The sequence below is a fragment of the Coptis chinensis genome, chromosome 1 (genome assembly GCF_015680905.1).
Source record: "Coptis chinensis isolate HL-2020 chromosome 1, ASM1568090v1, whole genome shotgun sequence".
In the NCBI taxonomy this organism is placed as follows: Eukaryota; Viridiplantae; Streptophyta; class Magnoliopsida; order Ranunculales; family Ranunculaceae; genus Coptis; species Coptis chinensis.
Window position 1 is genome coordinate 69698095 of NC_141456.1, and position 13956 is coordinate 69712050.

Below are 13956 nucleotides of genomic sequence, written 5' to 3' on the forward strand. Positions count from 1 at the left end.
TATATAAGAAGATGGAAAACGCCTCCAAGTGCGTGCATGACGTAAGTTAGGCGAACGAATGAAATCTAAATTCATAGATAATGTCAAACTGAATCGAAATATGATTAAACGGCCTAAGAAACACAAATGGAAAGTTGAACAATCCCGGATGGAAAAACGAATACCCCACCATAAACAAATTTTTGGCAATGAAGTTTGAAAATTTGTTTTAAAACGTGGGTCTTTTAAAGTCAGATTTCTGAGACTTCCTAGATTACTATTTTTATTATTTTGATATTTTTTTTTACTTTTTATGAATAATATTTAATATAAGAAAAATAAAAAACAATAAAGACATAAGTCACACCATAGAAGAACATGACTCAAAAACCGAGAAAATATACGAGAGTGAAAAACGTGAATTATGTTAAACGTGGACTTAGGATCCGGTACTTATAGCAACACACTCCATAGGGAGGGCCCGGTTACCTGAATGGTGCACTTACCAATATATGAAATTGTAAGAAAATACACCAAACAACAAAATGAGCCGTTTATAGTAAGATACTCGAGACTTTAACAAATAACTGGATCTATATATATATATATATATATATATATATATATATATATATATATATATATACATACCCTGCAGTTTTTCATATATCAACAACCTAAAGAGTTGTGGGTCTTTCCATAAATAAATAACATGGAATGTACCCCCAAACAGAATCAAGCACTAAGATTTTCTACGACGCAACTTATTGAAATGAAAGCAAAGTCTGATAGATCTAGAACGTACCCGAGCATGCACCTTCACCTTCATCTTCATCTTTGAATGAGAGCGTGTCGAAGTGAATGATCATGAGAAAATGGATGTTTGTGGAAGATATGTTGGATATGGATAAGTTTTAGAAGGAAGGAACGGAAAAATGAGAATGTGGGTACTGTCTCAATTCTGAAAATGAAGGTGTCAAGTGCCTTTCCCTTGGGAATTATTTCTGTATTAAGAGGATTTAGAAAATCATTAAGCACAGAAGAAACAAAGAGGGTCAAGAGCAAACTCCAGGTTCCGTTGAAAAGGTGGAAGGTGGGAAAAATTGGTGATGGAAGATGAATGAGTGTCAGCTAGAACTCTCAGGTCTAGATCAGTAGAAGCCTTGAGATATGCCAGACATTCCTCAATAGGTGGGTCGAAAGAATCACTGGGATAGAGGGTGAAAAATTCATCTTCCGTCATAGTGTCAAGGGATAAATGGATGTTTGCAGGGTGGGACTCGCGAGGTGGCAGGGAAGAGTTGCAAAAGAGTTGAAGGAAATATTCCTCAATTTCATCTACGTCCAAGGAGTCCTTGTCGAAGTTGGAACTTTTAAAGGAAAGGAATTTGTGCATCTGGTTATCAGGAAACGTGGTTTTGAAGTAATCATGAGCTAAGCTCTCGATCATGCTAACCTCTCCATTGATATTCATATCAGGAAACTGTTTGATCGTTTTAAAAACATTGACCTCAACAGAAAGATGGCCAAAGGACAAGGACATCAAACCATCACGACAGTTTATAACCGCGATGGCAGTTGCCAAGAAAGGGCGCCCTAAAATGATCGGAACAGAGTCGTTAGTGACTTCTGTATCGAGGATAACAAAATCTATAGGATAGTTGAAATCCTGAACCTTAACCAGCACGTTTTCCACTACACCCTTAGGATACTTGATAGACCTATAAGCTAATTGCATTATTGTTGTAGGTTGCATTTCCTATAGACCTATTTGTTTATATAAATAATAAGGGAGTAAGTTAACACTCGCCCCCAGGTCAAATAAAGCAGTGGTCGTGTGAGTATTCTCTAAAGTGCATTGTATAGTAGGACGACCAGGGTCCTTGTACTTAACGATTCCATTGTGTTCTGTTAAAGTTGGAAACTATTCAGTTGAAAAGGTGTTTTTAGGAATCTTTGTCTTACGCCTAGTAGTGCACAACTCTTTGAGAAACTTAGCATGGTGAGATAACTTTTTAATTGCTTCAAGGAAAGGTAAGTTTATCGTTAGATTTTTAAAAACTTCCCTAATCTCGTCAAAATTTGTATCCTTGTTTAACATAGCTAATCTATGAGAAAACGGTGGTTTCTTTCTATATTTAGCATATGGATCAACATGATGTTTAACCTTGCTTTTCTGTTTCTTAGGCTGTAGTTTAACTGGTACCTCTACAGGGGTAGGATCTTCAATTTCTTTTTCGGTATCTAGTTCAATATCTGGTGTAGGGACTACGGTTAGGGTAACTATAGGCATAGTTACGTTGTTATCAACTACTCTTTCAGAAAGGAGAGTGGTGATGGCATTTAGCTCACCTACATTTGCATTTTCCGTACTAGTATTACCGTTCAACTCAAAAGCTGTGTTTGTTGATTTAGGATTAGGTATTGCTTGTCCTGGAAACACACCTTTAGGTTGTACTTTCTCTTGTGCTAACTGCTGTAAGGAAAGTTGGATGGCTTGTAAATTATGTTGTTGGGTTTGCATAAAGGCATCAAAACAATCCGGTTATGGAGGAGTGTTAACTATAGGTTGTGTGACAGGAACTATGTCACGTTGATTATTAATGGGTAGATTTTGATAGTTGTTATTTACCGGAACGATACCTCTATTAGCATTTTAATTATTATTGTTATAATTATTATAATTCCCTTGTCCTTGTCCTTGCCTCGGTGGAGCTTGGTTGTAATTGTTTGTTGGCCTAACATTTTGGTTATTAAACCTTAGAGGTTGTTGATTATTTTTGACCGAAGTTGGGGTTTTTGTCGCCAAAAGCCGTGTCGGTTAAGCTATTAATGGAACAAACATTATCTTGTTGTGATTGTTGTTGTTCATAGGCAAGAGGACAATAGGAGTCGGGATGCTCTGGAATCAAACAGAAATTACATGGATTGGTGTTAACATTCATGACGGGAATATGCTTTTGTTAAACAGAAATAGCCTCTACCTTTTTAGTGAGAGATTCGATTAAATTTTTTAGTTCAGGACCGGGTTTCATCTCAAACATACCGGCGGCATTAACTGTTATAGAAGAACTAGCGGAACGGGAGATATCATCATTACCCCCCCACCACCCCCAAGTTATTATTACGCTTAGTTTGATCTTCTAAAAATTTATAATCCTCTGAGGCTCCTTTACTTAGGAAACTACCCCCATTCATTATGTCAAAGACTTCTTTATGGTGATGTAAAAGTCCTTTGAAAAAGGCACGAACTAACATGTCTTTCGCTAACAGAATTAGGCGCTTGGGCAGTTAGCCAAGACGCCGCCTTGTCGGCTAGGGTGAAAGGAAACACCCTCAGTTTAATTTGTTCCGCACTAACCGTAGGATAATGGAATGTGGTTAGGACTTGTTCAATCCTACGCATATGCTAATAAGGTTTTTCATGGTCTAACTCATGAAAAACGGGTAACAAATTAAATATATTTGGGGGGATTCAGAAATCCCCCACTGGGTCTATAAGAACGATGCAAGATTTTGGGCTATCGTTCAAGGCTTTGTTAAAGTCAGAGAGAGGAGACTCTCTTTCTTCAGCCATTATTTCAGGTGTGGTGTGTGGTATACTAGATAGGTGTGTGTGTTGACGTTCTCGATAGATTACATTAATCATTTTTCTCTACCTGACTTTAATCTCATGCAAGGCTAAGTCCAATATTAAAGAAATACGACAACATTCAAAACAACCCTGATATGCTAGTATAAATCCTCTAACAGGAGATGCGAGGAGTGGAAGAAAGAAGTACCTAAATGCCTCCTTGCTTCGCTTATGAATAGCGTATTGTATACGCGAGCTCAGCGTATTTAACAAGTTAGAAACACTGAATAACTTGAAGAAATGGAAGTTTGTACTAATTGGTGAAAATCGGGCTATTCAAAAGAGGGCGCGGGTCGCACTCACAAGTAGCCTAGATAGGGAGCAGTCGCTTCGTCAAACTTCGAAGTTCAGCGTTTTGGTCACGATGGGCACTCGGACTTTGACTTGGATGGCGCTGTAGTTTCTTAGGCTTTTTCTGGGATTTTTTTTTTTTTAGTTTATGAACCAAACAATCACTGTTTGAACCAAACAAGGGTGGGTAGGTTTAATGGGACTTTGGGAAGACTAACAATACTAATGAAAACAATTCTAAACAAAACTAAGATTGCAGCGGCGCCATTTGATAAAAGGTAAAAATGATAGTTTTACCTACGAATAAGTGATGAAACTTAAATGTAAGTAAAACTAAGACTAATTATGTGGTTTGATAAGAGCCCAAAACTGTAGTTTTAACCTCTTTAACAATATCACTTTTGACAAATTATGTGATTACTAAGTAAGGGTTAGTATTGTTATCGTGTTCTTATGTATTTCAGGCATTGGAGTCAAATATATGCAGAAATGCGCCCTTTTTGCGAGATAAAGGAGCAAGGGTTAGTTGCTAAGAAGTTCTATAATAAAAGGCCAAGATTCAAGAAGAAAAAGCCTTTTTAAATACCGGTCAAAGCTAAAAAGTCAAAGTCAACGGGGACAGAAACAACGCACAAAAGTCAACTAAACTTCTAAATGCCATATCTTTGGACTCAAACCTCGACATTGGGCCTACCTTATGTCAAAACGATCGGCTTGAAAAGAGATTTTCAATGGTTCAAGCCTTGACCCAATCAGAGGAGTAGAAGTGGACGAAAAGGGCTGTTGAATCCATTTCCAGCTGAAAAACCTTTGTGGACTGAAGTACTGAGGTTTTGGGTTTGATTTTTATGCCCAAAACAAGGCTCCTCAACCCATGCACGAATTTGTAGATCTTGTCTCCTCCATATGAAAGACAAAGACTTAGCTATTAAGATATGGAGTTTTTACTTAGCAATTATCCAATAACTTAGTTTTAGATCTAGTTTTTACATTCAGTTAATTAGTTTTAGAAAAAGGAATGAGTTTTATTTTAGAATCAGATTTAGTTTTATAATAAAGAATTAGTTTTTCATTTTAATTTAGTTTTATGATTTAATTCTTGTTTAGCTTTAGTTTGTCCTAAATTCATAATTAGTTTGTCTTACTTTCATTTCCTAAATCCAGTTTTAATTTCAGTTGAATTCTTAGACTATTGTTAAATTAGATTTATAAAGTTTAATCATTTATTCAATAATGAGTTGGTCTATTTGTTCTTGTGTTAGAAATGATAGTATAATGATTCAAGGCTAAAACCTCAATTAGAGGGGTTTGAGGAAGCCTTGATGAAACTTGATTGTTATTAGCGTAGAATTGTCGGTAATGATCTATTCCATTCTAGAAAGTAGTTAGTTCACCATGAGAATGAGTTTGATTGCTTCACATGCTAATTGTTAGTTGGTAGAGATTACCATGAATAATTAGGGATTAGAAAGACCCAATTGTTATGCGAAAGCATTGCAATTCGGATTACGACAATTCTTGCTAGTTTATTACATCGAATTAAGGTGGAAGCAAATCACCCTAATTCTTTATCTAGATTCGAACTTTTGTATTTTAATTGCCATCTTATTATTTAGAACAATTCAATTACGTTATTTCCCTCGTTGTTAGCATAATTACATTAATCCATACTCTCATCGGCGTCGAATTACAATAATCGTTGTTAACGTTAATTCTAAAGAACTAGGAGTGAAACGAATTCTCTACTCTACTTATTGCAATAGCATCAAGAGTGTAGAACTTTGATATATAGAATAGGAATTAATCTTAGTTTTACTTACATTTGAGTTTCATCACTTATTCGTAGGTCAAACAATCATTTTTACCTTTTATCAAATGGCGCCGCTACTATCTTAGTTCTATTTAGATTTGTTTTCGTTCGTATTATTAGTCTTCTCAAAGTCCCATTAAATCCACCCACCCTTGTGTTGTTCTAACAGTGATTGTTTGGTTCATAAACTAAAAAAAAAATTCCCAGAAAAAGCCTGAGCACGCCTTGTGCCCATCCAAGGCAAAGTTCGAGCACCCCCTGCTCTGAAATGCCTAGAACTTGAGTTAGAAAAAGGCTGACGACTGCTCTATCTAGGCTACTTGTGAGCGCGCCCTGCGCCCTCTTCTGAACAGCCCGATTTTCACCGGTTAGTACAAACTTCCATTTCTTCAAGTTATTCAGTGTTTCTAACTTGTTAAATACACTGAGCTTGCGTATACAAGATGCTATTCATAAGCGAAGCAAGGAGGCATTCAGGTACATTTTTCTTCCACTCCTCGAATCTTCTATCAGAGGAGTTCTTATACTAGCATATCAGGGTTGTTTTGATTGTTGTCGTGTTTCTTCAATATTGGACTTAGCCTTGCATGAGATTAAGATCAGGTAGAGAAAAACGATTACTGTAATTTATCGTGAACGTCAACATACACACCTATCTAGTATACCACACACCACACCTAAAATAATGGCTGAAGAAAGAGAGTCTCCTCTCTCTGACTTTTACAAAGCCTTGAACGATAGCCCAAAATCTTGCATCGTTCTTGCAGACCCAGTGGGGGATTTTTGAATCCCCCAAATATATTTAATTTGTTACTCGTTTTTCATGGGTTAGACCATGAAAAGCCTTATCAGCATATGCGTAGGATTAAACAAGTCCTTACTATATTCCATCATCCTACGGCTAGTTCGGAACAAATTAAACTAATGGTGTTTCCTTTCACCTTAGCCGACAAGGCGGCGTTTAGGTTAACTGCCCAAGCGCCTAATTCTGGGGACTCAAGGGCCAAACTTGTTCAATTGTTTATGGAACATTTTTACCAACCATTGAAGACAAATGAAATGCTTTCCAAGATTCATTTTTTCCGACAGAATCCTCATGAATCCTTTCCAGAGGCTTGGAATCGTTTCACTGACCTTCTTATAGAGTGTTGACGCTCTCTTTTTTTGCGTGCTGATATGGTATATGGACGATGTAGATAGATGAGGGTCGTTGAACAAAATAGAAGCGTATCAAGACCTAATTATCCCTCAATGAGTAAAGGATGAGTAGGGTATTGTTCCACTTTTAAATGTATGTTTATATGAAGGACAGGACTGGAAAGGGGGTTTGAGGGATTAAAAACTATTATTATAGATATTGTAGATTAGAATGCTAAACTAAACTAAACTAAACTAACTAAACTATTGAGAATTTATAAGAAAGGGAATTCAAGAGATTAGAATCCACTGTTACTTTTGATCTGTGACCTTATGCTTCATGGTTGTTCTCACAAGTAGACTACAATTAGGCAATCGAGCGAGTGCCGATGCCCTCTTGGACAAAACATCGTTAACGAATAACTCTACTTAAGGTTGTTCCTATGTTTATGCTATTAATATCTTCTTTCCTTTTATGTGAGCTTGGGCAGCTATTCAGTGAATCACCATCTAAGGCAAACACAAGGAATCCTTCTCTTACTCTAAAACATTACACAACTAGAAGAAAAGTAGAGAATAATAGTATAATATTCAATTATAATAAATAAAACCCTATTCTAGCATTATATTCAATTGCAATAAATAAAAGAATGTCACTAGCAAATATTTAATTGTAATAAATAAAACCCTAAACTAGCATGATATTCGATTGCAATAAATGAAAACCTTAATCTACACTTCCATCTTTTGGTTTGGGCAATGGAACTAATGACTAAAAACATAAAGAACTAACCTGATTGGAGAATACCATGAACCAGAAAAATCATCAAACCTTAAGTATCGGCTTCATCTCCTCCCTTGAAGGAGAAGATTAGCCTTCCATAAAGAAGGAAAAACACGAAGAATGAGAAGAAGAAGAGTCAAAGAACATAAGACTAGAAAGATTAACTTATTAAGACTCGGTTAGTTAAAACTGAATATTTTATCATTAATCTCTCTTTGCCTTAAGTTCTGGAGACAAGAGTATAAGTGAATTGGCAAATTACATGAGGCACTTAAGTCCTCTATTTATAGAGGTTACAATAAGTTCTAGAAGCATTCCAAACCGCCATTTGTTTCCTAATACAAATCAACTTCTTTTAGAGTCCAACTTTGTCTCCAAAATTGAGAAGAAAGTGGCTACAGTGTCGTTTCATGCATCTGGACGCACAATCCTTGCGTATTAGACGCGAGAAGTGCGTCTGGATGCACGATCCATGCGTCCCAGATGCGGAAGTCTATTTTCCTTTTTTTGCTCTATCCTTCTATCCTCTTTTGCGTGCTTTGGTCCAAACAACGAATCCTTTTGCCTTGGGCTTCCAAATAGGCTTTAAAATAGGTCCAAGTCGCATCTTTAATAGCTTTAATTCCTTGGCCTTCTCCATGATTGTCCACGGGCATCCTATGTGATCTTTAATGCTCTGAATTGCTCCGTTTTACCCCTTTTTCTCTAATATTCCACAAAACTCTTTTTTTTCACCTGTAGAATCATAAAACATAACTTACAAACACTATTAGTCTACTAAAATGGCTAAACAAGAGGCATAATCGAGGGTTAAATTGCACTTTTTGAGCACTTCTCACAACTCCCAACTAGCGTTTTGCTAGTCTCTTAACAAATAAGATAAAAAAATAGATAAGTGATCAAAATCACATTCTAGTAACAAAAATAAAATCCTAACTTACTTTTGCAGACATCGCAATTGCATTTACCATATGCAACAAGGCTGTAAACCTTTAAGTTCCCCAAAAAGGATGAGTTATAGTCTTGTGAGGGTTTTCAGGTGATATACCCACAAAATCAATCAATAGCATGTTCATTAATGATGGCATTTTTTAGAGAGAGAAATTTTCTTACCAACATAGTGCTTACTCCAATAGATGGGTTTCTATTACCAACTACATTGCTGCAAAGACTCATAGATTATGATGGGAGAAAGTAAAAATTGACAAAATTCTCTATCAAGGCTTATGTGTGTACTCAGTCAATCTCCTATACTCTCCTATCCAAGAAACGGAATCCCTAGTTTACCTTTAGACAGATAATCTCGACTTTCAATCCTCAACGGTCATGCTCTCAGAAAAAAATCTCTTAGAAGATGGTCTACTATTTTACCTCATGTATGTGGGGAAAAGAATAATGATTACGAACATCCCACATACTACCTTGAAAAACGGACTTCTGGATGAAAATAGTCTCATGGAAAGAATGTTAATCACATATGAAGTGTCGGGTCCTTCCCTTTAGTATCGTCTCACCTATTATAGACTTCGTACCATACTGTAGTGAAAAGTCATGGGTTGTAACTTGGCTTAGGTATTGGTTTATGAAGGAAAGGTAAAAAGGATTCAAAGGTTGTTTCTAAAAACACTAAGGGGTTTGCTTCTTTCTTTGGAAGATTTCTTCAAATTCTGTATCGCAGAGAAAATTCTTCCTTTGTCTTAGCTTTTCCATCCATTCTGTTGAACTTTTTTTTTTTTTTTTTGCTTTAATTTTCTTTTTAGCTCAGTGGTATATCCTTGATTAGTACTGGATATGCTTGTTTTCCACTAGCTTTTTTCACTTAGAATAGAATGATGGTCTTCATTGTATCTCTATAATATTTCCTTGTAATCTTCTTTTTGTGCTCTTTCTTCCTCCTTGTGCCCCTCGTATACTCAGAAACATATGGGTATGGCTAATAAAGGTTTTTGGCTATACTCCTTGTCTGGAGTTGGGTAAAGGGTAAAGGGTTTTATGAAAGAAAATGGCTTATTGTAAGGCTCAAAAGGGTTTAATATGATGATCCTACTAGGTGGGATAAAATCCGAATCGGTTCACTACTTGACTTATCAGTATGATATTCTGTTTCGAATAGACTACAAGACCTAATGGCTATCTCCCCAGTTGATGTCACTTCGTGATTTACCCAAATCAACAAATAATAAGACTATATTACAACGACATAGAAAACTGAAAGATGTTGAGTCACTAAGATTCGAATTTTTCGTAAGACTCTTTAAAGAATGGGTATAAAGCTCAAGTCTCATGGGCTAAGTCTAAAAAATATACTTCCAGTTTACTAGGGATTAAATCTCTCTTCTAACAGACGTACACAAAACTGACCAAGTACTAAGGTGGTGCCTTGATAAAGAATTCTATCAACAAGAACTATGTCTGAGCATAATAAATAGTCTAAGCGGTAATAAAATCAACAATATCAACTATATATCAAACTCAACACTAAGCAGTATAGAATCTATATCCCAGACTCATCATTAAAATTCTTTTTTCTCATGCTACTGATATAGAAACAAAAATATTTTTTTTGATAACTAATTTTCAAAATTCATTTCTCAATTACACCCTCCCCCAACTTAACATATGCATTGTCCTTAATGTATAGAAATTAAGTAAATGAAATGAATGAGAAAAAGGAAAGATGTTACCATTAATGCCGAATTACTTGATTCTTTCTCTTTTAAATAAAGGTTAAGCTCACAAAAATAGAGAATATCATGTATAATTAGTCCAAATCAAAATTAATAATAAAAAAGAACATTTCCTTTTACCAAGAATTTTTTTTCATTTTTCATTTTTTTTGTTAGGTCTTTTTAAGTCAGATCCCTAAGACTATATATCATGCAATATCAATTTTGAGTGAGGAGATAAAATTTTCTTACCCAAACTTGACGAATGTTTGGAGGACGAGGAGGTTTCACCTTCTGGGTTGTTAAAAATACTCCTTGATATGCTGGAAAGATTGCTGGTGAAGTTGCTTCTATACCTTGAACTATTTCAGGTATGATGATTGTGTGATAGGCCTTGTGGTTCCTTTGTGGAGAAGATTGGCAAAAATCTTTCTTTCTAATAGGATAATAGTATCTGATGTGCCCTTTACCACCACAATAATGATAATGGATGTCTGGATGACTGCGCTCAGGGTGGGCAGTAGACTAGTTCACATACTTCTCTCGTTCAGACAATGATGGTGTACAAGATGCTTCAATAGTGCAATGCTTCTTATCAATATGGTCCACTTTCTGCTTCAGAAGACTCATTTAAGTTTCTAGATTCTGTTGTTTTTCCAAAAGTTCTTTAAGCTGATTCTTTAGCAACTAATTTTTTTGGGTAGAAGTCTGTTGTTCATCCCAAAATGTAGAGTTCATCTTCTCAAGATATGATACTCTCTCTGTTAATTTTCCATTCTGCTCACTTAAATCCTAAATTTTCTACAGAGATTCCAAGAACATGGCTAGCAATGCCTCTGTGGTGGGGTTCTCAGGTTCATCACAATTTTCTGTAGATTGAGCACTCTTGATAAGAGCCCAAAACTATAGTTTTAACCCTGTAACAGACATACTTTTAGACCAATTATGTGAGTAATAATTAAGAGTTAGCACTGATTACGTGTTTTTATGCATTTCAGGTTGCAAAGTCCATTATGTGCAGAAATGTGCCACTTTAGCGAGATAAAGGAGCAATGGTTGGTTACTAAGGAGTTCTATGATTAAAGGCCAAGATTCAAGAAGACAAAGCCTTTCTAAAGCCCGGTCAAAGCTGAAAAGTCAAAGTCAACGCGGGCAGAAACAGCACTCAAAGTCAGCAGAACTTCCGAAGGCCGTATCTTTGGACTCAGACCTCGGAATGGGGCCTACTTTATGTCAAAACGACCGGCTCGGAAAGAGATTTCCAATGTTTAAAGCCTTGACCCAATCAAAGGAGCAGAAGTGGACGAAAAGTCTGTGGAAGCCAACTGCAGCTGAAGAGGCCTTTTTGGACTGAAAGAATTGGGTTTTGGGCCTGATTCTCTGGCCCAAAACATGGCTCCAAGCCCATGCACGATTTTTGGATCTGGATGTATAAAAACAAAAGCTTAGATCTTTGTTAATGGTAGAAAATTAGGTATAGAATAGTAGATTGTTAATGGTAGATAGTTAGACCTAGATTAGATTTAGATTAGTTAGCCTCCATTAATGAATTCTAGATCTAGTTTTTCATGTAGATTAATTAAGTTTAGTTCCATTTCAATTATTGTATTAGATTAAACCTTTGAATCTTGTTCTTCATTTTGATTAGATCAATAAAGTAGTATTTTTTATCAATTTCGATTTTGTCATTTCCATTCCTAGATCTAATTTCAATTCCTGTCTTTATTTCAATTGAGTCATTAAATTAGATTTCATTATTGTTTAATTAAGTAAATTTCAATTCTTTATATCATGTTTAGTTTAAATGTAATCGGAAATGATTGCGTAATGATTCTCGGCTAAACCTCTATTAGAGGGGGTTGAGAAGCCTTGATGAAAGCTTGATTCCGAATATCGTAGAATCGTCGTAATTTCCTTTCCACTCTAGAAACGATTAGTTCACCATGAGAATGGGTTTAATCATTCACATGCTAGTTATGAATTGGTAGGAATGGCATGTGTAATTAGGGATTAGGAAGAACCACTTGTTCTGCGAAGCAGTTCAATTCGGATTACGACGATTCGTCGTTAATAGGATTAAGTCGAGTTAAGGTGGAATCAATCCCCCTCTAACTCCTTATCATCGAATCAACGTAGCATTCCCTTAGTTATTCCCATAGTCGACTAGTTGCATTTTGTGGGTAGTTGCATCGTAGTCTAGTTGCCTTATTCGTAAATCTCTCATTGACTTTAAGTAGATAGTACGAACACGTGAGAACATAGCATACGGAAGGACTAGGAGTGGAACGAATCACTCTACTCTACTATATCTCATAGGATTGAGAGTAGAATCTTTGATAAAATAGACACGTAAATAGTTTTAGTTTACTTACGTTTTGAGTTTTATCGTTCATTTCGTAGATAAACTATTCAATTTTACTTTTATCAAATGGCGCCGCTGCCATCTTAGTTTCACTTTCGTATTGTTTTCGCAGTATTAGTACTGTTCTTAAAGTCCCATTTCACCCACCCACCCTTGTTTGTTTGATTCATACTATGGTTGTCCATTTGAGTTGAAAAATTCGGGTAAAAATTACACCGAAGGCATCCTCCCTCCTCCTGACCAGCCCTAACTTAACTCATGGACATGAGCGACCGCCCCCATGTGGGTAGCGACCGCTAAAAACTCTTGTAATTTGAAAATTACCTCGAGCGCCTGAAGGCTATCATGGCCGGCATGTTATATTTTTCGGATTTCGGCGGTTTGATTTCGAACTTTGCTCTTTCATATTTTTAGTGTTCTAACCTGCTATATACACTTTGAACAAAGCGTAAACAAGGCGCTATTCATAAAGCGAAGCAGGGCCGAATCAGGTATTCCTTTCTTCCAAACCTCGTATCTCTGTTAGAGGTTTATACTAGTATATCGAGAATTGTTTGGAGTGTTGGCGTGTTTAGCTAAGTTGGTCTTAGCCTTGTATGAGGTTAAGGTGCGGGCGAACAAAACACCGAGCGTAAATACACAACAACATCAACAATCAAGTCTATCTAGTATACCACACACTACACCTCTAGCTACTATTTCACATACACCACGATATAATGGCGGAAGAAAAGAGACTCCTCTCTCGACTTCTACAAAGCCTTGGCGATAGCCCCAAATCATGCATCGTTCTAGCAGACCAGTGGGGATTTCGAATCCCTCCAAATATTTTTAATTTGTTACCCGTTTTTCATGGATTAGACCATGAAAAACCTTATCGGCACATCGTAGGATTGAACAAGTCCTAACAACATTCCACCATCCTACGGTTGGTGCGGAACAAATTAAATTAAGGGTATTCCCTTTCACCTTAGCCGATAAAGGCGGCGTCTTGGTTAACTGCCCAAGCGCCCTAATTACGTGGACTTGGGCTAAACTTGTTTAGCGGTTTATGGAACATTTTTACCCCCCTAAAGGCGGATGAGATGCTTTCCAAGATTCATTTCTTTTCGACAAAATCCTCATGAATCATTTTCAGAGGCTTGGAATCGTTTCACCGATCTCCTTATAGAGTGTCCACATCATAACTTAGCTTAAAGACACGTTAGTTTCGTGCCTTTTTCAAAGGACTTCTACACCACCATAAAGAAGTCCTAGACATAATGAATGGGGTAGTTTCTTAAGCAAAGGAGC

At 36.5% G+C, this 13956-nt stretch overlaps 1 pseudogene; it reads right to left on the reverse strand.

The window, feature by feature from the left end:
* Positions 1–13758: 13758 nt before the first annotated feature.
* Positions 13759–13853, reverse strand: LOC147525082 (small nucleolar RNA R71; annotated as a pseudogene).
* Between the last annotated feature and the right edge of the window lie 103 nt (positions 13854–13956).